Raw genomic sequence first — 24,334 nt, 5'->3', positions numbered from 1 at the left:
TGGCCTCTCTCGTTGCGGAGCACAGGTTCCGGACGCACAGGCTCAGCGGCCATGGCTCACGGTCCCAGCCTCTCCGCGGCATGTGGGATCTTCCCGGACCGGGGCACGAACCCGTGTCCCCTGCATCGGCAGGCGGACTCTCAACCACTGCGCCACCAGGGAAGCGCGATCCTAAGACTTTTGAAGTTTCTTCTACACAGAAGTTGAGTGACTGAGTGAATGGATGAATGGAGTTAGGGGTGGGAGAAATCGAAGCCTAGATCTGAAGGAACCTGGTGATCACTCAATACGACCCTGCAGTAGTTATCTACGACTGCATAACAGATCACTCCAAACCATAGTGCCTTAAGTCAAGAATCGTTTACTTTTTCCTCCTAGTTTCTGTGGGTTAGGAGTTCAGAGCAGCCTGGCGGGGTCCTCCTGGCTCAGGGTCTCTCATACGGCTGTACTCAGATGTCACCTGGACTGCAGTCCTTGGCTGGGGCTGGAAGATCTGATTCCCAGGTGGCTTACTCACATGGCTGGCAGGTTGGTACAAGCTGTTGGCGGGAAGTTCCTCTCCACATGGCCCTCTTCACAGAGCTGCAGGAGCGTCCTCCAGCATGGCAGAGGGCTTCCCCTACAGCAAGTGGTACAAGAGAACAAGGCAGAAACTCCAATGCCTGTTATGACCTAGCATCAGAAGTCACACACCATCATTTTAGGGAGGCCACTGCACAAGGGTGTGAATACCAGGAGGCCAGGGTCAGTGGGACTGTCTTGGGCCCTGACTACCACAAACCCGTTCTCTTAAAACATGATTTAAAAATTTATTATGGGGCTTCCCTGGTGGCGCAGTGGTTGAGAGTCCGCCTGCCGATGCAGGGGATGCGGGTTCGTGCCCCGGTCTGGGAAGATCCCACATGCCGCGGAGCGGCTAGGCCCGTGAGCCATGGCCGCTGAGCCTGCGCGTCCGGAGCCTGTGCCCTGCAACAGGAGAGGCCACAACAGTGAGAGACCCGCGTGCCGCAAAAAAAAAAAAAAGAAAATTATCATGAAATATTTTCAGACATAGAAAAAGGATTAAAAAAAATTAAATGGATACTTATGTGCCTACTACCCAGTTCAAGAAATAAAATATTATCAATTCAATTGACATCCCTTATGCACTCACGATGACTATATCTTCCCCCTTCCCTATCCCACTGCCCTTAGGAAACTAGTATTCTGAATTTTGTGTTTACCCTTCCATGCATTCTTTTATATTTCCACCATAAATTTGTGTATCCTAAACAATATGGGGAGTTGTTTGGCATATTCTCAAACTTTATATATGGCAGCATCCTGTATGATTCTTTTGCAACCTTCTCTTTTTATTCGAAGTTGTATTTGTGAGATCCATCTGTATTAATCTGCATGGCTCTAATTCATTTGTTTTAGTGACTGTACAGCATTCCACTGTGTTAATAAATCACAATTTGTGTATCCATTCTCCAGTTCATGGACGTTCATGTTGCTTGTAATATTTTTATTTTGCTATTACACATAATGTCATTATGAGTGTCCTTGCACTCTCCTTGTGCCCACGTGCAAGAGTTTTTCCAGGATACCAGTCTAAAGGTGGAATGGATAGGTCAGATGATATGTGCATTTTGACTTTTCTTAACAGCATCAAATTCTCTAAAACAGTTGCATTAATTTATACAACTTCCAACAGTGATTGAATCACCCTGCTCTTTATTCTGGTATTGTCAGATTAAAAATTTCGTGCAGGGGCTTCCCTGGTGGTGCAGTGGTTGAGAGTCTGCCTGCCGATGCAGGGGACGCGGGTTCGTGTCCCGGTCCGGGAAGATCCCACATGCCACGGAGCGGCTGGGCCCGTGAGCCATGGCCACTAAGCCTGCGCGTCCGGAGCCTGTGCTCCGCAATGGTAGAGGCCACAACAGTGAGAGACCCGCGTACCGCAAAAAAAAAAAAAAAAAAAAAAAAATTTCATGCAAAGCTGATGGATGTGAAATGGTATCTATTTATGGTTTTAATTTGCCTTTCCCCAGTTATTCATGAGGCTGATCGTTTTTTCACATGTGTATTGGCCACTTGGGTTTCTTCTTCTGAGTGCTGCTTGTTTACATCTTTTGCCCATTCCTATTATTTCTCTTTTTCTTATTGATTTGAAAGAGTTCTTCATAGATTCTAATTTTTGTCAATTATATATGTTGCTAACATTTTCTTCCTGTCTAATGCTTACCTTTTTTACCTTTTTGTTGTCTTGGTTGAATAGAATTTTTAAGTTAATGTAATTAAATGTGTCATTCATTTCCTTTTGGCTTGTTTATATGGCAGAGGCTGCTAGCTGTCCATTAACACCTGCATCTCCTTTCTTTTCTAGCAATAGAGCTGTGGCTGGCTGTGCTATGGAGTGCATCTAGAGGGATATATGCAACACTGACCTCGCTTGCTTCAGAGGAAATATTTGTTTCTAGATGTCCACTCTTTACTCCTGCAGCAGACTGAAGTATCATTATTATCCCAGTTTTACCTACAAGAAAACCAACTCTACACTGCCAAGGTGAGCCCATCATCTCCACGCCCTGGCTCCTCCTGTGGAGCCCTTTTGTTCTGTTACCATGCCACAAGAGAGAAAATTCAACCTAATCAAATCCAACAGATATGTACTAAGGCCCTCTCACATGCACAGCTGTGCACTAAGGCCACACCAAGATGAGCTAGACACAGAGACACAGCCTCTGGTCTGAGGAGCTTACAATCTGGCTGGGGGCAAGGCAGACTCACGTAAGTGTCTGGCTGTGTGTATGTGAACACTTTCAACCCAGGGGATCAGGAGAATCCTCATGATATTTGAGATTCCATCAGACAACCTGGAGCAAGGGCTTTCTAGGCGCAGGGCACAGTTTGAACAAAAGCCCACAAGTTGAAAAGCACAAGGCGCGTTTAGTACACAGCCAGGGGTTGAGTTTGATTGGAGCGACGTCAGGTGAGAGGCTGCGGGAACTGAGGCTGATCTGTAGCCCAGCTGTTTGTGTGAAAGAGCACACCAACACAGCCCTAGAGGTGTGAGGGCTGCAGGTTACAGGACCTGCCAGTGGCAGGGGAGCTCATGGGGTCAGTTAGAATCATTCTTCCTTTAACCTTCTTTAAAATGTTAAAGCAAAGTCTGTATCACTGCATTCTGGTAGGGTTTCTAAACTCTGTAGAACCTTATATGAAAGGCAAGTAAGGAAGGTGCAAAAACAAGTTACCATCTTAGGATTTCTCTTCCAGAGCCACCTTTCCTCCTGTGGAGTTGGCATGGTGTGCACCTGTTTACAGGTCCTGAGAGACATGGGTGTGGGTCTCTGGCTTGACATTGACTACTTTCAGCAGAATTTCTTAGCCCTCTCTGAGTTTCTCCATCAACTCATGCTTACACACTGCTTAATGTGACCAGTCTTATCCAAACGAACTTCAGGGATGGAGCCCCTGCCTCATTCACTGTTATGTCCCCAAAGCCTGGCTCTGTACCGGGCACAGGGCAGGTTCTCCACACATATTTGGGGGATGAGTAAGCAGATGTTGGGAGGGAATGAGAGAATGAATTCCCCAAAGCTGTGCACAGGGGCTGTTGCAGCATAAGTGTACCCTGGACAGCCAAGACAAGCGAATTCACAGGTGTCCAGAAAGAGTTCTTGACATTCTGTATTAATTAAGATACAGTCCCAGCTGCTGTCACAGAGAGCCAGCTTATATACAGTAAAGGATTATTTCTCTTCCGTGTAAAAGTCTAAGGCAGTATGTGCTCAGTGCTATAGAGTCGTCAGAGACCCAGGGTTTTTCTGATTCAGATATACATATACATATATATATATATATATATATATATATATATATATACATTCTCATTTTTATATTCTTTCCCATTATGGGAAAAGGGATATGATATTGAACTATATTCAATATCCTATTATCATAGGATATTGAATATAGTTTCTTGTGTGTACAGTAGGACCTTGTTGTTTATCCCTTCTATATATAATAATTTACATCTGCTCACCCTAAACTCCCTCTCCATCCCTCTCCCAACCCCCTCCCCCTTGGCAACCACAAATCTGTTCTCTATATCCACGAGTCTGCTTCTGTTTAGTAGGTAGGTTCATTTGTGTCATATTTTAGATTCCACATATAAGTGGTATCATGTGGTATTTGTCTTTCCCTTTCTGACTTACTTCACTTAGTATGATAATCTCTAGGTCCATCTATGTTGCTGCAAGTGGCATTATTTCATTCTTTTTTATGGATGAGTAGTATTCCATTGTGTATATATACCACATCTTCTTTATCCATTCCTCTGTCTCTGGTCATTTAGGTTGTTCCTGTGTCTTGACTGTTGTAAATAGTGCTGCTATGAACACTGGGGTGCATGTATCTTTTTGAATTATAGTTTTGTTCAGGTATATGCCCAGGAGTGGGATTGCTGGATCATAAGGTAATTCTATTTTTAGTTTTCTGAGGAACCTCCATACTGTTTTCCATAGTGGTTGCACCAACTTACATTCCCACCAACAGCATAGGAAGGTTCCCTTTTCTCCACACCCTCTCCAGCATTTGTTATTTGTAGACTTTTTTTTTTTTGCGGTACACGGGCCTCTCACTGTTGTGGCCTCTCCCGTTGTGGAGCACAGGCTCCGGATGTGCAGGCTCAGCAGCCATGGCTCACGGGCCCAGCCGCTCCGCGGCATGTGGGATCTTCCTGGACTGGGGCATGAACCCGTGTCCCCTGCATTGGCAGGCGGACTCTTAACCACTGCGCCACCAGGGAAGCCCATTTGTAGACTTTTTAATGATGGCCATTCTGACTGCTGTGAGGTGGTATCTCATTGTAGTTTTGATCTGCATTTCTCTAATAATTAGCAATGTTGAGCATCATTTCATGTACCTATTGACCATCTGAATGTCTTCTTTGGAGAAATGTCTATTTAGGTCTTCTGTCCGTTTGGGTTGTTTGTTTTTTTGTTGTTGTTGAGTTTTATGAGCTATTTGTATATTTTTGAAATTAATCCCTGTTGGTCACATCATTTGCAAGTATTTTCTCCCAGTCTGTATGTTGTCTTCTCATTTTGTTTATGGTTTCCTTTGCTGTGCAAAAGCTTGTAAGGTTGATTAGGTCCCATTTGTTTATTTTTGTTTTTATTTCTATTGCCTGGGGAGACTGACCTAAGAAAACATTGATACGATTTATGGACATACATATCCCTTTTTAAATGATCAGCCTCTCATCACATTTTCTTCCTGAGGGGGCACATTATGGCTGGTATTGGTAGCTGTCCACCATATCTGTTTTCTTCCTGGATACAGGGCTAGACTGTATTTTCCCACCCACCTTGCACATCAGTGTGGTGGCGTGATCAAGTTCTTTCAAATGGAGTCTGAGTACTGTGTGTCATTCCCAGGCCTAGACCTAAGGCTGTGTACATCCCTCCAACACTTTCTTTTCCCTTTGTCCCTTTTGCAATGTTGACTTAGAGGCAGTCTAGCTTTAACCAAATAAACAACAACAATCCTCTATGGGGTGACAGAGCAGTAACCTGGAAGCAACATGGGTCCATGATTGGGCTCATAGACCGGAGCTGCCCACCAGGCTGGTATGCTTATCTCTGACTATCATAGGGAGAAATGAACTTCTTTGTTCTCTGTTCCACAGTGTTGTTAGGTCTTTTGGCTATAGCAGCCTAACCTTTAAGTTTAACTGATACACACTGCACACATGATCGCTTTTTCCCCTCCAAGTGTGGGGCTGTGGATAGGAAGTTGTCCATCAGGGCTGCGTGCTGTAATTCCGTTAGCACAGGAATGAGGTAGTTCTTCATGATGTACATCACACACATGTCTTCTGTCCAGCTTTTTCAATTGCAGTAAAAAAAATCTACAAAAAATAATTCACAATAGCAATAAAAAGTAAGGTACTTTGGAATAAGCACCTTAAAAGGAATGTACAGAATCTATGATGAAAATGGTAACGTTTTTTGAGGTACCTAAGACACCTGACTAAACAGAGACATACCACGTTACAAAAGACTCAATTGTGAAGATGTACATTCTCTGAAAATTAATTTCTAAGTGTTAAGTCATTCTCATAAAATTACTATGAGATTGTTTATGGATTGTGATAACAATTTAAAGTTATAGGAAGAATAAATGAAAGAGAATAACCTAGAAAATGTAGCAAAATAAGAATTTTGGGGAATGCTTTCCGTACCAAGCATCAAAATGCTACAGTATATAAATAAATCTCATATTGTTTCAAGAACAGACTTACAAATTAATGGATATAAGATAGAAAATCTGGTAATTGTGTAAGCATGCACACACATATATATGAATTTTGTACATTATAAATGTATGCTTCATATTTATAAGAAAAGGTCACACTGCTCAATTCATAATCATAGGATGATATTTGATTGGCTAAGTAGAAAAAAATCATATACTTATTGCATAAACAGTAGGGCTGATTTTTTTAAAGAAAATTATTTTTAAAATAAAGAAAATATAGGTGAATGTTTACCAGATCTTTCAGTGAGAAAGCAAAGGATGAAATCATAAAAGAAATATTGATAGATTTGACCTCCTAAGAATTTTAAAATTTAAGTTAAGTGACTTCCCTGGTGGTCCAGTGGGTGAGACTCCGTGCTCCCAATGCAGGGGGCCTGGGTTCGATCCCTGGTGGGGGAACTAGATCCCACATGCATGCTGCAACTAAAAAGTCCGCATGCCACAACTAAGAGTCCTCATGCCGCAATGAAGATCCCATGTGCCGCAACAAAGATCCCGTGTGCTGCAATGAAGATCCCGCATGCTGCAACTGAGACCCTGCACAGCCTAAATAAATATTAAAAATTTAAGTTAAAAAACCATAAGCAAACATAAAAGATAATTGAGAACTGAGAAAAAAACCCCAGCAAATAAGTTGAGTCTTTATATACAAGAGCTCTTCAAAACAATAAGAAAAAAACTCCCCAATAAAAAATAAACAAAAGATCTGATCAGATTGGACAAAGACCTGATCAGACAATTTGCAATAAACATATGTAAAACATCAATTTCAGTAATGATCAGGCGATAATTAAAGTAACAATGTATCAATAGTACAGGTCTTCATTTATCAAATTGCTGAAGATTTTTAAAAGTTGTCATATCCAGCAGTGAAATGGAAATTCTTACACATACAGAGTTATAATTTATCAGACCCCTTCTGGGCAAATTTGGAATGTGTGTAAAAAACTTCTTACGTATTTATATTCTTTGACTAATTACATTTCTAGGAATTTATTGTATGGACATAACCAGGGGGCTCCCAGGATTTATGTGTTAATCATCATACTGTTAATAACAGAGAAAAATAATCAAAATAACCACAAAAGATATTGCTTGAATACATTATGGTTAGTCCATATGGTACAATCTTATTGTCATTACAGAGTTATGTTTTTTAAAAATATTTATTTATTTATTTAATTTTGGCTGCATTGGGTCTTTGCTGCTGCACGCGGGCTTTCTCTAGTTGCAGCGAGCCGGGACTACTCTTTGCTACGGTGCGCGGGCTTCTCATTGCGGTGGCTTCTCTTATTGCGGAGTATGGGCTCTAGGCACACGGGCTTCAGTAGTTGTGGCACGCGGGCTCAGTCATTGTGGCTCGTGGGCTCTAGAGCACAGGCTCAGTAGTTGTGGTGCACAGGCTTAGTTGCTCCGCGGCACGTGGGATCTTCCTGGCCCAGGGCTTGAACCCATGTCCCCTGCATTGGCAGGTGGATTCTTAACCACTGTGCCACCAGTGAAAGTCCACTCCGCTTCAAGCTACCCTGGACTCCTGAATGTTCTTCCAGCATGCCCAGTGTTTGTGGCCTCAGGACTCTGCACTTGCTCTTCGCTCTGCCTGAAATACTTGCATAGCTGCGTCTTCATTTTCTTCAGCCTCTGGTTGAAGCTCACCTTATCAGCCACATCACCCCTGCCTGCTCATATAAAAATAGTACCCACTCCTCAGCCCACCACTGCCACCCCATCCTTTCTGTCACCTATCGTGCCTTATTTTTCTCTATAGCACTTATTGCTTCCTGGTACATGGCATATTTTTGTATTTATTTATTTATTGTCTGTTTTTCCATGAGGAGTTCCAGATCCATGAGGACTGGGAACTTGTCTGTTTTGCTCATTGCTGTATCCCTAGCACATAATAGGCCATCAATAAATCTTTGTGAGACAATAAAATATCTATACCAACAATCTTATATGAGTTTTATACAAAAATCTCACCATATTAACTCACATATCTCACACCATATTAACTGTGGTTATTCTTGGGTGTCCAGTTTCCTGATGATTTCGATTATTTCTTTACACTTTTCTGTGTTTTTGTAACTTTTTGCCATAAACATATGACATAATAAAAGAGAAGCCAGTGTATTGTTATTATTTTAAAATGCCATGATTTGCAAAAATCACCTGATACCTGAGCTGACCAAATATTCCAAAAGTTCTCATTTTTCCCATGTTATGAATCATGGTGACTCTTCCACAGGGCTCTATTTTTTTGGTACGCGGCCCTCTCACCGTTGTGGCCTCTCCCGTTGCGGAGCACAGGCTCCGTACGCGCAGGCTCAGCGGCCACGGCTCACGGGCCCAGCCACTCCGCGGCATGTGGGATCTTCCCGGACCGGGGCACGAACCCGCGTCCCCTCCATCGGCAGGCGGACTCTCAACCACTGCGCTACCAGGGAAGCCCAACACAGGGCTCTATCTTGTCAGCCACTGACTCCTGGTATTTTCTTCCTCTGCCTTTCCCACTGCAACAAGCACCTCGATGGCGTGGAATTTCTTTGGGGGCACTTCTCAGTTTAACGAAAGGCACGTACTACTGTTCTCAGTCCACCGTCCTCGGCCCAGCGCCAGCTCAGGAATTGCCAAGATTTCCTGCTCCTCCTCCCAGCCCAGCCTCTTCCTTGAGTTCCTTCCTGGGACCTGCATCGCCAGGTGCCTCGAGGCCTGAGGCAGTGGCTTCACAGGCCCCCTTTTAGCCTCCAAGGGAAAAGGAAGGTTAGCTTGAGGGTAATTATTGAAAACTGAGGAGCCTGATTTAGGATGATTGGCTTGTAATCCTCTTAAGGGACCTCATGCCAGCGCCTACCTCCAGAGTCCCACCTGCATAGGGATGGGCAGAAGCCCGCTGAGGAAGCCGTGTCCCAGCAGCCATATTGACCAGCAGGGGTCCGAGCTGTAAGATTCTTTCCTTAGAAGGAGGGCGACTCAGTCCCAAACCTGAGAGCTCTCTTCATTTGTACTCTCATGCATCTTTCTGGCCTGGAGTATGTAGCCGCGCATGGTGAATTAAAGGTTCTCACCCACCGTGAATAGGCACTATTGTTCCACTTCTCACAGCACCTCCCTTAGTTAAAAGGAATTATCCAAGTACAAAATGTAGCCACCCCTTGAAAACTGGAAGCACACCCATGATGACCAGTGGGTGCACAGGCCTGGGCTTGAAGGAAGGGAGTCATCAGAGCATGACAGGATAAGGCTCCTGCTCAGGACCCCGATGGTGGTGAGCATTTTTGAGGTGACCTGGGCGACATTCAGTTATTATTTGTAGACTCAGCGGGGAGGGCCTGTGGGCTGCAGAGAAGCCCTCGGCAGTCCTGGACAGCGGGACAGCGCTGGCTTTGTTTGAGCAAAGATAACTGTGCACTGGCTGGTGGGAGGGAGCGCCCTGCCCCGGGACTCCACGCAGGCTAGCAGCTCCAGCCGCCTGTCCGGGGCGGGGTGGGGGTGGGGGGCTCCTCTTGCTGGCAGCTTAAATGGGTTACAAGTGTGGTAGTGGCACCTTCTTAGAATGTGCAGCAATGTGCTTAGCAGTCCTTGGTATTTCTGAACCACAGCTGCCCTGGTAAGAACCTAAAAATGCATCCATTGTCCTAGGTCAGTCTCTACTGCCATTTAAAAATCCCCGAACCCACAACTCGGTCCCATCCTTTGTATTTTCTGAATATGCTGGGCTTGCCTCTGCATATCACTCCCCGTATATGAATTATCTATTCACGTGCCTGTTTCCCCTCCTAGACACCATATCTTACATGTGTCTGTCCAGTGTCTGGCACACAGGAGGTGCTCCATCAGTATTTCATGAACCTATTTTTGGAGTCTGTCTTTGAAAGTTCATTTTAAAACATTCCACTAAATGCTGATTCCTTGGAAATGTTTTCACTTATGGCAAGACTCATGGGGGTACGTCTTGGGATTGCCTATTTCTGAGTCTTCAAATGCTGAATAGGGAGGGGGTCTTTAGGGCATCAGGGACACTCAGTGCCTCAAATGGGGTTTGTTACTATTATTTGATAGAATGATTGTTACAATGACAATCTCCTACACGTGTCTGACATCATGATTTAAAGCCCTTTCAATTTTCGTATCGCCTATTATGATGTTCTGATTTCTAAGGCATGGTCGAAGGCATATTTAAAAATCTTATAAAAATCAGACACCTTTGTGATTTATCTGAAAGTCTTATTTTTAGAATCAAGCACCATTTTTCATTCATTCAACACACGTGTACTTCATATCCATTATGTGCCAGGCACTGTATAAGGCACTGAAGATACAGAGATGGAAAGTCATAATTCCTGCTCAGATTAGAGGCGTTGGTACCAAGTGATGAGGGCTACATTCAAGGTGTCATTAAAGGGAGTAATGGGCAGGAGTGCTTGATTCTGCCTGGAGAGAAGTGGGGGGAGGTTTCAGACCAAGATGATGGTGATGCTGATGGTGCTACTGAGGAAGAGGATGACGATGCTGCTATCAGCGATATACAGAGCTTACCACGTGCCAGGCATCTGCTGGGTGCTTTGCACACTTTAACTCCTTACTCCTCACAACCACCCTCTGAGGTAGGGGCTCTTATTATTTCCATTTTACAGACGAGAAAATTGAGGCATGCAGAGATTAGGTAAACTGCTCAAGATTGTACCAGTAAGTAAGTGGTGGAGATTATCTACTATTTCTTGGGTTTCTGAACCAAATAGCAACGATAATACTGGCAAAGTACAGGGGCTTCTGCTACTGCCAAAACCCACTTTCCTTGGCCCCCTTCCTGAGGTGCAGCCCACGTATTTCTTGAGCCAGCCCTTGAGCTTGGCAGTACATCAAGGGCCTTCCTATTTAGATGGTGAACCTGGTTGGTGGCCCTGGCCCCAGTATCAGCCCATGACTGATAAAGGGTCCTGGTCAAGATGTGGGATTTCAAATTGGACAGCCTTGGGCTAGACCTCTGGTCCCGTCAATCCTCCCATGCCTCTGCGGCCTCACATGTTAGCTACTTCTTGCTTCCCCTCCCCCTCACACAAGATGAGGCCCCTGAACCACTCAGATGCTGAAAACGAGCCAACCTGGAAGCCTGTGGAGTTCCCCAGCAAGACTGGAGGCATTGTTCTGCTGCCAGAGGTGGGGTGGGGTGACCCTTTGGCAGGGAGGGCCCGAGGGCTTCCGTGCCCCCGGCAGACATCTGCCTCGGAGGTTTCCTCCGCCTTGCTGTAAGCTTTTCCTTCGGAGGCTGAAGCGAATGGAGTTGAAAGCAGCTACTTCATGGGAACAACAGTTGTGACGGGCTGGAGGGCTGGCAGGAGGACTGGAAGTGGGCTTCACCCGGGGCTGCGTCCCTGGGGTACACCTCAGAGAAACCTTGGGGCCCATGGCATGCTCTCTGTTTACTCAGGGGTTTCCTCACTGAACCCGCTGAGGAAACAGCTTTGTAAGGAAAGGGAAAACATATGGTTTAGGCAAGGGACTCATTGGGCCCAACAGAGTCCAAGTGGCTGCCTCCAAATTGCCTGCCGCTTCAGTGCCAAGGGGGCAGAGTACAGCGCAGCTCCTGCCCTGCCTGGACTTCGGGCTAGCTGTGAGCTCCACCCCTTCAGAGGGGCCGGCCCTGCGGCTGCAGCCTCCTGGGCACACCTGGTGTCTTTTTTTTTTTTTTTTTTTTGGCTTTTAATGAAATATAATTGGCTTTTATGTTACTTCAAACGGTTCATGAGCCAGAGAATTTGCAAATATAGTATTACATCTAAGGCAACTAGGAATTTAGAGAGAGAAAAAGGGTGGACTGTCAGATGGTGGTTTGCTTTGCTCTGGTCTGATGCCCCCTTTTTTCCTGGCATGTGTACGCGCACTTAGTATCTCTTTTAATTGACCTGCTTCTCTGATTTCTAATGTGGTTATCAAGGAGCTTTCAGACCTTCCCTCTGCTCCTCCCAGTGGCCTTCCTTTTTTTTTTTTTTAATTAATTAATTAATTTATTTTTACATCTTTATTGGAGTATAATTGCTTTACAATGGTGTGTTAGTTTCTGCTTTATAACAAAGTGAATCAGTTATACATATACATATGTTCCCATATGTCTTCCCTCTTGCGTCTCCCTCCCTCCCACCCTCCCTATCCCACCCCCCGGTGGCCTTCCTTTTGAGGGTGCTGCCTATAATGAGATGAGCACATTGGTAGCTATTTGGGAGGTAAAGACAATTAAGTAACTTTCTAGGCTTGATTTGAACTTCTGGGTCCTTTTGGTTTGTGGTCAGTTCCTTAACCTTGTGCTAAAAATCTCAAAAACATGTGGAGTCCTTTCTTTCAGATTTCTGCTTTATTTTGTCTGAGCTGAGCTCTTACAGGTAAACTATTAGTGTCTCTGGTCTCTCGATGCACCTGGTGCCTTTTAGGGAGGGCCATTAACTCTTCCAAGCCTCTTAGGCCCCTTAAGTCATTTCTCAGGGGAAGACATTTGCTTGCTGGTGGCAGAACTATCTGTCTCTTCACTCACTTTACTCCAGCTCACCCTTTATCCTTGGTGGAAGGGGTTTTTAAAGCATAAGATACATCAAAATTATGCTGTGAAAGGTTATAATGGCAGCAAGAGAGAGGTTGTCTGATGAGGGCTCCACTTGGAAAAGGAATTCATGCCGCTGTTTCAGAATGAAGGGCAGGCTCCAGAGGCCGTGTGGCTCCAGGCTTTGGTGATGCTAGGGATGGGGGTGGGTGGATGGGTAGAGGCAGAGTGTAGAAGGAAGGAGGGAGGGAAACTGAGGAAGCAGGAACTTAGTCACGGTCGGAGTGTGACTCTGTAGGGTCTGCAAGGTGACTTACTTGGGAGTAAATAGATGATTGTATCATCCTCTGGACTCTCAGCTACAAGAAACACCAGACTCTTTCCGGAATTGGATTGTGGGAGGAGAAAATAGCATGGCCCACTTTGATTCAATGGCTGAGTACCTCCTATGTGCCAGCACCATGTTTCCTGCTGAGGAGAGACCTGTGGGTGCTAAGTGGGGGGCATTTGCTGAGGAGATCGTTCCTGTGGTAATGATCACGGACAGCAGCGATCGATTGAAGGACGAGCAAGAGCCTCTCGTGGGTGGCGGTCTGTGGGGCGTCACAGAGGAGGCACGGCTTCCCTTTCTTGCGAGACGGCAGGACAGAAACAAGGAGTGGGACCCTGAGCAGGACCAGGGACACAGCGTTCCAGAGCCGGCCTTTCAACCTGGCTGTGGTTAGGTCTTTGAGGGAAGACTTTTCGCTGCCTTAAGACCCTCCTTCCTACGAGGGATTACTGGCTCCTGATCAGTCAGTACCCGGGACTCCAGGCTACACTGAAGGGCCTAGCCAGTCTGGGTTTGAAGGCTCAGGGAATTCTCTGGACTCTGGGCTCTTTGGCATCCTGGCAAAGACGCATCAATTATACACATACACTGGGAAATAAGGGAAACCGAGGGAGACCCAGACCCTTTGCTGGAGAGAGTTCCAGCTGAGCAGAGAGCACAGGCCTGGGCTTGAAGGAAGCAGAGCACACAGGCGCTGGGCAGCCCTCAAGCATGTGGCCCTGCTCTGAGGGGTGCTGTGGACACCCACATGGCTTCAGAGTGCCTGGTAAGCTGCTCCAGCTCTGACGTTCGGGTCTGCAAATTTCCTGGTCCCTCCTCCAGGGACTTCCACCAGATACAGCATTATATGCCCCGGACTGTTCTACCCGGGACTAATCCCCACCCCACCCAACCTTGTTTATCTGACCCTCTTTCCCATGGGCACATTAAACCTCCTAAAAATGTGTTTGCTTTTTTTCTCCCCCACCTTTGTAACTATTTCAAAAATGTTCTCCTTTTTGCTTCTTCCTTTAAGAATCTTCTAGGAAAGAAAGATCGCAGGATGGTTGGTACAGATAATGAGAAAAGCAGGATTGGGTGGGTAGTTACGATGTCAGGGGATTTGGAAGAAGAAATGCTTCTTTTCCCTCATCATTGCACCCAGGAGAGAAATAGTTGTAGCCATCCTCAGGAATGTGAGCAAAGCAGAGGGTTTTATGGACCTCAGTAGCAAAATGCATTCATCTGCAGTTATATTCACAAGAAGATTTTAAACATAATCAAGAATTAGACACAGTCATTCTGAAACTAGGGGAAGGTGTCAGGGGTTGATCTTAGACTATCGCAGCCAGTGTTTGCTACAGGACCTACAGTGTACGAGGCATCTGGATGTCAGCTGAGAACTCTCCTGTCTACAACATCCAAGGGGGAGGATCCACAGAGGAAAGGTTTTTCTCAAGTTGAGCAATGGTCCTTAGGATTCAATGCCTTATTCTGCTTTAGTAAGACCAGTATTGCCATATTCTCTCACACTGTAGACTGTTTAGAATTTACAAAATGCACTTTTAGAGTGTTACTTAATGCTTAGTGCTCTGATGACGCATTATTCCATTTCTAGGTTTGTTTGTTTTTGAGATCTGAGCATGTTTAACTCAAATTCTCTGTATAGAGCCTGTGTTAAGGCCTCTGGTACTTAGCATGTTTATTTTTTATTTCCAACTGGAAAAGTCTTAAAAACAGAATGCTTTCCTTTCTTTTTCTTTCCTTTCCTTTCTTTCCCATCATTTCCCCTTCCCCTTCCTCCCTGCCTTCCTCTCTCCCTCCCTCCCTTCCTTTATTCCTTCCTTTCTATAGTCTTTTTGTCAAAAAGAAGCCTTCTCAGTGTGAAATTTTCAGCACAATAGTTACATTTTCCATTGCCACGTTGTACTTGGAAGATGCATACCTTGATCCTGCCCCTACTTTCAGACACACTTGGCAGCTACCATAGCTCAAGTCCTTATCATCTCTCCCTTTTATTACTGTAATTATATAACTGCTTTTCTTATCTCCACTCTTATTCCCCTTCTTATCCATCAACCACATGGTTGTCAAACTGAACTTTGAAAGTACAGATCTAAGAAAGTTGACAACACACAGGCCAGGATATGAGGAAGTGAGCCATCTCAGAGATGCTGTGGGTGTGAATGGGTGCCCCCTTTGAAGGGCAATATGGTCATGTCTATCAGAGTTATAAGAACAGACACCCTTTAACTCAAGGTTCTACTCCCAGGGATTTATTCTGTAAGTTATCCTTGTACGTGCAAGGATGTGTGAGGATGTCAATTAAGGCATTGTTTACAACGGCAAGGTACTGGAAACAAGCTGAGGGACCATTGGTAAGAGCTATTGAATGATGGTAACTGGATGATGGAGTTTGTAAGAACTATTTGCTGGTTGCTCTTCCAGAATCCATTCCCGTTCGTCCCTTCTAATGATTGGTTTGTGTTGATCCCAGTCCCATTTCTAGGGGTGGAAGCCAGTCAGTCCGTCAAGCTCCTCTCTCTGCTTTTCCCCAAGCTCCACTCGGGGCACTACTGTCATCCTCGGGGGCCTTCCTTCTTGGGTACGCCCACAGTGCTTGGTGGTGCCTTTCCCTTTCTTGCTACCCACCACATTTGATTGTAATTATTTGTTTATACCTACACCACCTGCTATTCTGTGAGTGAGTTCTCTGAGGGACCCATGTCTCCCTGGACCTAGGATAGTCAGTGCTTGTGACATGATGGGAAGAGGCACCTTGTAGCTGTCCCGTGAACAAAAAAGGTAGGTTCAGATTCCAGCTGTCTTTTTACTAAACTCTTCCATCCCTTTCGGATTTCTTTTCTCTTGCGGCTGCAAATTCTTATCTGTTCTTTGTCTCTCTGCCCAGTAACAATTAGCCAGGTTGTAGCAGAGCTAGAGTTCCCAGCCCAGCCCAGCTTGCATTTCCTCACTCTTAGCAGCTGGGGGGAGTCCTCTTTCACTTCACCCAGGATGTATCTGAGATTCACAGCAGGTCCAATGACCTGCTCTTTGTCTGCCTTGACATGTACAGTCTGTCATAAAGTGTTCATCCAGTTCAGAAAATTTTAAAAGCTGCGAGAGAATAGAAGAGTGAAAAGAGAATTTGTAGAAATGTAGTCAGTCACTTGGGCTTCAGTCACTTGGGCGTCCGTCCCATTCAGCAGTCTACTGCCTCAGGAAACCAGGTAACCTGGAGATGTGTACAGGAGCTATTCCCATGGAACCATCATTCCTGTTAAATAATCACCAAGCCCAGGAGAAATCTGGCATCTGCACATAAAATCAGTGAGGCAGAGTCTTTCCAGGAAAGAAACACAGTGAGACAATGGCGTGTTCCTCATTCACGCAGAGACGCTGACCGGCCTCGCTCAGGGAGGTGCTGACTGCCGCTGGGCCTGCGCCTGCTGGAGCATCGTTGGGGCCCAGGAAGGACCTGGCTGGCTGTTGGCTGGCTAGTGAGGCACAAGGAAAATGATGAGCCATCAATTCTATTCGTGGTTTCCAGCTTCAAGAGCAGTGACTGTTTGAGGGTGTCAGGTGTCGGGGTCTGGGGAAGATGCAGTGTCCAAGGTGTTGCACAGCAGATTCAGGGCTGTTGCTAGCCTATATAGTGTCTTTGCATGAATCAGAAAAAAAGTGCCCCCTCTGGGCTGACCCGGCTCCACACTAGGGCAGAAGCCTTGCATTTGGAGGCGTCTCTGTTCAAAGAAAGAGTGCTCGTTACTCTGGGTGGGCACGGCCCCATGCCAGGCACCTAGATCTCAATGCCCACTTGCCTTCTCAGCTGGGAGCCATTATGCAGCACAGGAACCACATGGCCATACTTGTGGCCAAGAAGGTATAGCTTTGGGGGTGTTTAGAAAGGAGAGGTAAGAGAAAAGTGAATTGATTATTCAGGGTTGTTTTTCTCAAAGTGCGGAACTCCCTATCACAGTCTCCTAGGTGTACTCGACAAGAGTGCATATTCCTGGGACCCACCTCAGAACCACTGAATTAAACGCTCTGAAGGGTGGGACCCAGCAATCTGGATATTTAACTTGCCCCCTAGAGGATTCTATTGACCCCCCCCCCCCCCCCCCCCCCCACCCCCGCCAAAACTTAAGAACTGCTGGTTTAGCAACTGATGTGTCAGAAGTCCTTGAGATCTGTGTATCTCGGAATCTAGCACTCTGACTGGACAGAGACGGTTCTCAGCTCTGCAGTGCCACCTCCCCGTGTGTCCTTGAGGTCTTCCCAAAGGCTGCTTCTCTGCAGTTTGGGGCTGATGTCATTGTTTTTCCTGGCACCGCTGCTTTGTTGTTTCCAAAAAGCACTTTAAAAAGTGTCAGCTTTTAGGATAAAAACTCTAGGAATCGTGAAACAAAGAGTGGGTAGGACTCAGATAATTCCACACTTGTCCTTCCTCCTTGGCCTCAGGCTTCTTTCCTGCCTCCGGGTCCTGCGGCAGAGAACGTTTCTGGCTGAGTCATTTCAAGGAATTCTCCTGGAGATACTGTGTTTCCATTTTGGTTTCAATCTTATATGAAGGTTAAATTACATTGTTCTAAATTCCAAGGGTCTGATCAGTTTGCTTTGTTGAACTGGTGTTTCTGTCCTTTGAGTAACGCTTGAAATATGATGTGAGTGGCCCATAATCTGGCCACCTCTCTTTTATTTAGGGAGTTTCACTGGAACAGAGTTTTACCTGAGCCCACACGTGCTTACTTGCACCTTATATTATAGACACCCATTGCTCTGGGCCACAGGGAGGCACTCATACACCCAGCCTCCCTCCTTGGGGGATGAATGGAATGTTTGTGTCCCATAACCCCCCCAATGTGATGGTATTAGGAGGTGGGGCCTTTGGGAGGTGATTAGGTCATGAGGGTAGAGCCCTCATGAATCGGATAAAAGACACCCCAGGGAACTCCTTTATCCCTTCTGCCACGTGAAGACATGGTGAAAAGATGGCCATCGATGAACCAGGAAGCAGGCCATCACCAGACACTGGATCTGCCAGTGTCTTGATCTTGGACCTCCTAGCCTCCAGAACTGTGAGAAATAAGTGTTTGTTGTTTAAGTCACCAAGCCTTACCCAGTGATATTTTTGTTATAGCAGCCCAAATGGACTAAGATATTCACACTGTTGCCCTTGTGCTGAGCACAGGGCAAGATATGCTAGTGTGAGGGGTTGAGACCGTGCCCTGCCTTCAAGGAGTTTAATCTAGACTCCCACTGTCCCATACAATAGCCACCAGCCTCATGTGGTTATTGAGCACTTGAAATGTCCGAATGGAGACGTGCTGTAAGTGTAGAATACACACCAGATTTCAAAGCTCTGTAGGAAAAGAAGTGCGTGTGAAGTATCTCATTAACATCTGTTTTATGTTGGTTACATGATGAAATCATAATATTTTCAATATAGTAGGTTAAATAAAACTTGTTAAAATTAATTTCACCTATTTGTTTTCACTTTTTTAATGAGGCTGCTAGAAAATTAAAAATGACACGTCTGGCTCGCATTATATGATTATTGGACGGTGCTCTCTAGAGGGTGAGAAAACAAGTATAATTGACTATCATAAAGAAATATGATTACTGTTGGGATAGGAGAAGGACAGTTCCTAGGGCGAGCTAGGAACTGTTTGAAAGAGCCCTAACTCAGCCTTGGGAGCTGGGGGAGGGCTTCCAGGAGGAGGTGATATCTAATTAAGACTCAAAAGTTGAGTAAGAGTGAGGTGCACAGTGAGCTAGTGACCGGCATTGGAGGTGACAGAGCATGGTGCATTCTGGAAGCTGGGAGCAGTTCATCAGGGCTGTAGCTGAGTCGGGGTGGGGAAGTGGGCAGAGCTAGGCTGGAGAGGGAGGGGGGGTTCAGGATGTGGGGAGGGGGCACTCTGCTTCTTTCTGCAAGGGAGAGCTATGACCTCCTTTTCCTGGAAATGGGATTGGAGGTGTTAGAGATGAATGGGCATTTGGTTTCCTTTCCACCTGGGGTGGGCAGTGGAGTGAGGGGAGACACTCAGCAGTGTGTGGAGGGGGTAGGAGAAAAGTGCTTAAATTTTTGTCCCTTTGCCAGGTGTGGAACTGATGAGTTAGAGCAACTCTTATCAGTGAGATTATGTATGCAGAAAGGCTTTGGGCGTATAACGCCCCTGTGTAGACGTTAGTTTGTTATGTTTAATTGGACCTTGATCTTACCATCAGAATATTGAAATTATAAATCTTATCTTTGGGAAAGTTGGAATATTTGCTTCAGATTTTAGCCTGTTTTGTTCTTAGAGGAGGTGATTCTCAATAAGAACAATCTTAATAAGGATAATGATAACTCTTTTTAAAGCAAAAGAATCTGAAGAGAGTAGCAATTCTGACACGAAGGTTCAGAATTTTGTAGGAACGGTACAGCCCAGGTCACAAACCAAGGATATTGCACCTTTTTCTCTTCTCTCAGGATGCCGTGCCTCCAGAAGTGAAAGGCCAAAGATTTATATATAAAATAATCTTCAGAATCCCTCTGTTCTTGCACAGTGCATCTTTACCCAGATGCCTAGTATTGTCATCAAAATTCCAGCAGAGCAGTCAGCTAAATGCTTGGTGGGGGACGTTCAGGAGGTCTCACTTCCGTGTGTGGCTTGGCTTTGCTCTTAACACGCAGTAAAATTGTTAGCATCTGAGAGTACACTTATCCTGAAATGGTTAGTTTGCACATTGTCTTCTTTGCCTTGGGCTTTTTCTAGGGATGGGGGAAAGGCAGAATTTGTCCAGAGCAAACAATTTTCCACAGATAAATGTCCTTTGACCCCTAGAAGGCTCAGAATTGGATTACGTCCTCCTAAGAAAAGAGATTCTCCAAGGAAAGGGGATGATTTTGGACATTCGCTCGTTCATTCTTTCCATTTATTGAGCACCTACTATGTGCCAGGGGCTATACTAGTCACTCTTGGAGAATAGGTGAATACAAAAGGAGCCCTAACTTGGATTGAGCTCATAATCAGAAAGGTGGACATATCAGTTCTGATGTAGTTTAATGTTACACTAAAGGTGGGTACACACAGCTATGAAGGCCTGTGAAGGGAGGAAAGCATTCAAGTTCTGTCTGGATGGGGGTAGGAAAGGCAGGAGAGCCTTCACCTAGGAGGGCTGGGCCTTGAAGCATGAGCAGCACAAGGTAGAGGATATTCGGGGGCTAGAGTGGCATGGACATATATACACTAACAAATGTAAAATAGATAGCTAGTGGGAAGCAGCCGCATAGCACAGGGAGATCAGCTCGGTGTTTTGTGACCACCCAGAGGGGTGGGATAGGGAGGGTGGGAGGGAGACGCAAGAGGGAGGAGATATGGGGACATATGTGTACGTATAACTGATTCACTTCGTTATAAAGTAGAAACTAACACACTATTGTAAAGCAATTATACTCCAAAGAAGATGTTAAAAAAATAAAATAAAATCTTTGCCAAAAAAAAAAGAAAGTGCATGGCCTGCTTGGGGAGTGGTGGGCTGGTGAGTGAGGGGCGTGAAGGAGAGAGTGTTGAGATGGGACAGGTGGGTACAGGAAGAACCAGGAAGCACTGGATATGGCACCTGTAGGGAGTGGACTTCTTTCAGGCGAGTGTCCAGATGGAGAGAGACAAGCTCTAGTCTGTGGTAGAAAGAACTCCGGTAGTGGGGAAGCCTAGATTGGAGGAGGAAGGACGGGTCAGCAGCCCGGAGTCCAGTGATTTGGAAATCTATAACTGTCTGCGATTCCTTTCCTTCTCTCTGGAGCATGTCCAGCCAGGCCCCTGGACCCCCAGGCAAAGGTGGTCTTGTCTTACAGCAGAAGAAGCCTCTGACTCCTTACACAGGGAACCACGGCATATATGTCACGGGGATTCATACAGACCGATTTCCCCCTTGGCCCATTCTCCTGGCTTAGAAAGCACCTTAGCCACCAGGTGGAGATAGCTCAGTCTCAGGGCCTGGCCTGCTGTGGCAGGGGCTGTCTGGCTGGTGGTTTGAGGGCCCGGCCCTGGCCTGGCGCCTGGGTCTCTAAGGCTGGCTGGGAGGCTGGACTCTCTCCACTCAGTGATGCTGGGTCTACAGGACCATTGCAGAGTGGCAGGAACCTTGGTGAAATGTGAAATTTCCGTTGGCCGCCTGCCACAGTTCCCACTGTATACTGACACTCCACCCAGAGGCAGGATGCCCTGCCCTGTGGAGCGGTTGGGAGTGATAAATACATTTGTTTTGAATTAGAACCTTTCCTGGCACTGAGGAGAAATGCAGCTGTGGTTGCCTGGCCTCGCTGCTCCCAAGCCTCCGCACAGCCTACTCTCCGGCACAATCTGGAGCCAGAGGTAGTGATTACGTTGGCTTGCCCGAGCCCAAACCTCCAAGGACGGGGCGCTGAGATGAAGGGCCCTCAGACGGATTATCAACATCAAACGTACCCTAATCACACCACACTAGGTAATCAAAGCCCAGCATGGCCTTTCCCAACATGTCCCTTATTATGGCAATGCACTCTGTTTGTTTCAACCCTGTGAGTGGAGGTCAGATTGCCCTGAGTCACCTCAAGGACAGAAGCTGACTTACCCAGGTCGTGAAGCAGCATTTGTTTCACTCTTCACCTGCTTAGCAAAGTTGAGCAATTGAGTGTATTTTTAAAAATGCTCCAGAGGCTTCCGTCAACTCCAAACCCTAGATGCAGCCCTGATAGAACTGCCCTTGGCAGGAGCAGGCTGGCCAGGAGAGATGCACCAGGCGAATAGGGGCTGGGGCTCCTCGGGCAGCTCCTCAGGACAGCTGGCCCCTGCACTGTGAATGTCCCTGTGCAAATGCCCATAGACAGATACTACCTGCCGGGCACCAGTATGCGCCAATGGCTGTGCTGATTGTGTGAGCCAGAAACAGCAGTTTTCATTTATGCTGCAGTGTGTAATAATAACCATGACTTTGTCTGGATAGCCGGTTCTCTGTGGTTGATATGTTTTGGCTAATTTCTTAAATTAAGGTATTGTAAGTTTTTTTGCTCTTCATTGTCCCAAGCTGGTAATGTATGTTATCTCTTGATAAAAAAACAAAACCCAAACGTCAACCCTTCTTTTCCTAAGTCATGGTTGTTCTGTTTAAGCATAACTTAAAGAGGGCCTGACGGCCACGGATTTGCTGAATCAACAAACACTAATAACATTGCAGTTAAGAACATTCAGTCAGGGACTTCCCTGGTGGTTAAGAATCCGCCTGCCAGTGCAGGGGACACGGGTTCGAGTCCTGCTCCAGGAAGATCCCACATGCCTTGGAACAACTAAGCCCGTGCGCCACAACTACTGAAGCCCGTGCGCCCAGAGCCCGTGTTCCGCAACAAGAGAAGCCACCGCAATGAGAAGCCTGAGCACCACGATGAAGAGTAGCCCCCGCTCGCCACAACTATAGAAAGCCTGTGAGCAGCAATGAAGACCCAACGCAGCCAAAATAAATAAATAAATAAATAAGCACCATTCAGTCAGATGACACACCCACTAGGTCAGAAACTCCCAAAGCTGTGTGATCCCGGGCAAGTTAAGTTCAATTTCTTCATCCATAAAAGGTAGACACAAATGTTACCTACTTCTGTTGTGAGAATTAAAAGGAAACCCAGGTAAAGGTACTAAATAAGTATTCACTAATACGGTTAAGCGCCTACTCTGTGCCAGGTGAGTAGAATATAGATATCCATATTCTAGATGAGTAGAATATGGCCCTTACCAACAGGAGTTCCAAGACTAGTGTGGAAAGCAGATATGGACCCATACTAAGCATGGAAATACAGGCACATACAAAGTACTACTGGCTCAGGAGGATTCACTGGGTAATCAGGGAAGACTTCACAGAAGAGGCAACCTTTAGCTAAGCATTGAAGGATGATTAGGAGTTCACCAGGTAGACAAAGATGAGGAAGAATATTCTGGACAGTACCAGCAGCTTGTACAAAGAGAGGTAGGAAAGAGTGTGGCCCAATCAGAGAACCATAGGAGTTACTAAAAGATATAAAAATTTAAAAGGATAGAACTGTGACTCTAATAGAATTATAAATTGAGCATCTGTCAGAGGTTTTATTGAACTCATTAATTAATGAGAAAACCAGTAAGATGTTATAAATTGTTCAAAGGAGAATTCAAAGAACGTTCATCTGTAAGTTATCAGAAATGATGAAAAGAATTTAAGAATAGATGCAAAACCAGTCAATATCCACCGGTGCATCTCCAGGGACACAGTTTGCACTTCTGTGGCCAAGACTCATTTGCATCACTTTCACTAGTGTACAGCTTACAGAAATAAGATAGGAAATAGCCTACAACTTACAGAAATGAAATATAAAATAGTCTACAACTCACAGAAATAAACTAGCTCAAGACCAAGGAAAGACAAGGGTAACCCAGTAGGGTGCACCAGACAGGACACCCAGTAATCCATTTTTGGCCCGTTTCAAAGTTTTTCGCATTTTTCCTGACAGAGTGGGTTAATTTATTGGAGGATCATAGTGGAGGGTGGGGCGTGGATGACAGGGAGATGAGGCCTGAAGTGTAGGCAGGGACCAGACCACAAAAAGCCAGGGAGTCTGAATTCTACCCTGCAGCCCACGGGGTCCAGGATGGACTGTGGGAGACTAAGTCCGGAAGACTGGGCCCGGTGGGGTGGGCGGGGGAAAAGTGACGAAGTCCTGAAACAAGGTGGTGAGAATAGAAATGGAGACGTTGGATTGAACTGGATACAGAATGAAGGGACATCTGGGGTGACTCAGGTCTCAGGAGGACAGAGAGATGTGATGAAATAATCTGAAGATGCTTTGTGGGAAATCTTCTAGCACGTGCACCCAAAGGTGATGTTCTCTCGGGAGGCCTTCATTGTGTCTGCTGAAATGTAGACCTTCGACTCTGACCTGACTTCTCCGTTAAAGAGAAGACATTTTCAAACAGATATCTTTCCTGGGAGAGGACGCACACCTTGATTTTTCTCTGGATCTTCTAAATGTGCTGATTCCCAAGCTACAGTTTGGAAAATTCTCATACATCAACTTCTCTCCCTAACCCGTTTGGATCCCTTGAGTCTGTCATGTAAATGGGTGTTCATTTTGCGCCTCTAACCTCGCCACCCTACCCCCCTCCATTCTCCCCCCCTCTCTGCCCTATCCTGGG

The 24,334-nt window shown here is 45.8% G+C and overlaps 1 long non-coding RNA gene across 1 annotated transcript in view; it reads left to right on the top strand.

Annotated features, from left to right (window-relative positions):
• LOC113631661 (uncharacterized) overlaps positions 1-24,334 on the top strand; it is a 196,094-nt gene that overhangs the window by 145,738 nt on the left and 26,022 nt on the right. Inside the window, exon 4 of the long non-coding RNA XR_003437482.1 lies at positions 2,369-2,548. This is a non-coding gene — a long non-coding RNA (uncharacterized LOC113631661). The remainder of the gene's footprint in view (positions 1-2,368; positions 2,549-24,334) is intronic.

This window comes from Aethalodelphis obliquidens, unplaced genomic scaffold (genome assembly GCF_003676395.1).
Source record: "Aethalodelphis obliquidens isolate GAN/ISIS:26980383/991018 unplaced genomic scaffold, ASM367639v1 scaffold2, whole genome shotgun sequence".
In the NCBI taxonomy this organism is placed as follows: Eukaryota; Metazoa; Chordata; class Mammalia; order Artiodactyla; family Delphinidae; genus Aethalodelphis; species Aethalodelphis obliquidens.
This window is presented reverse-complemented; position numbering and strand designations above follow the sequence as displayed.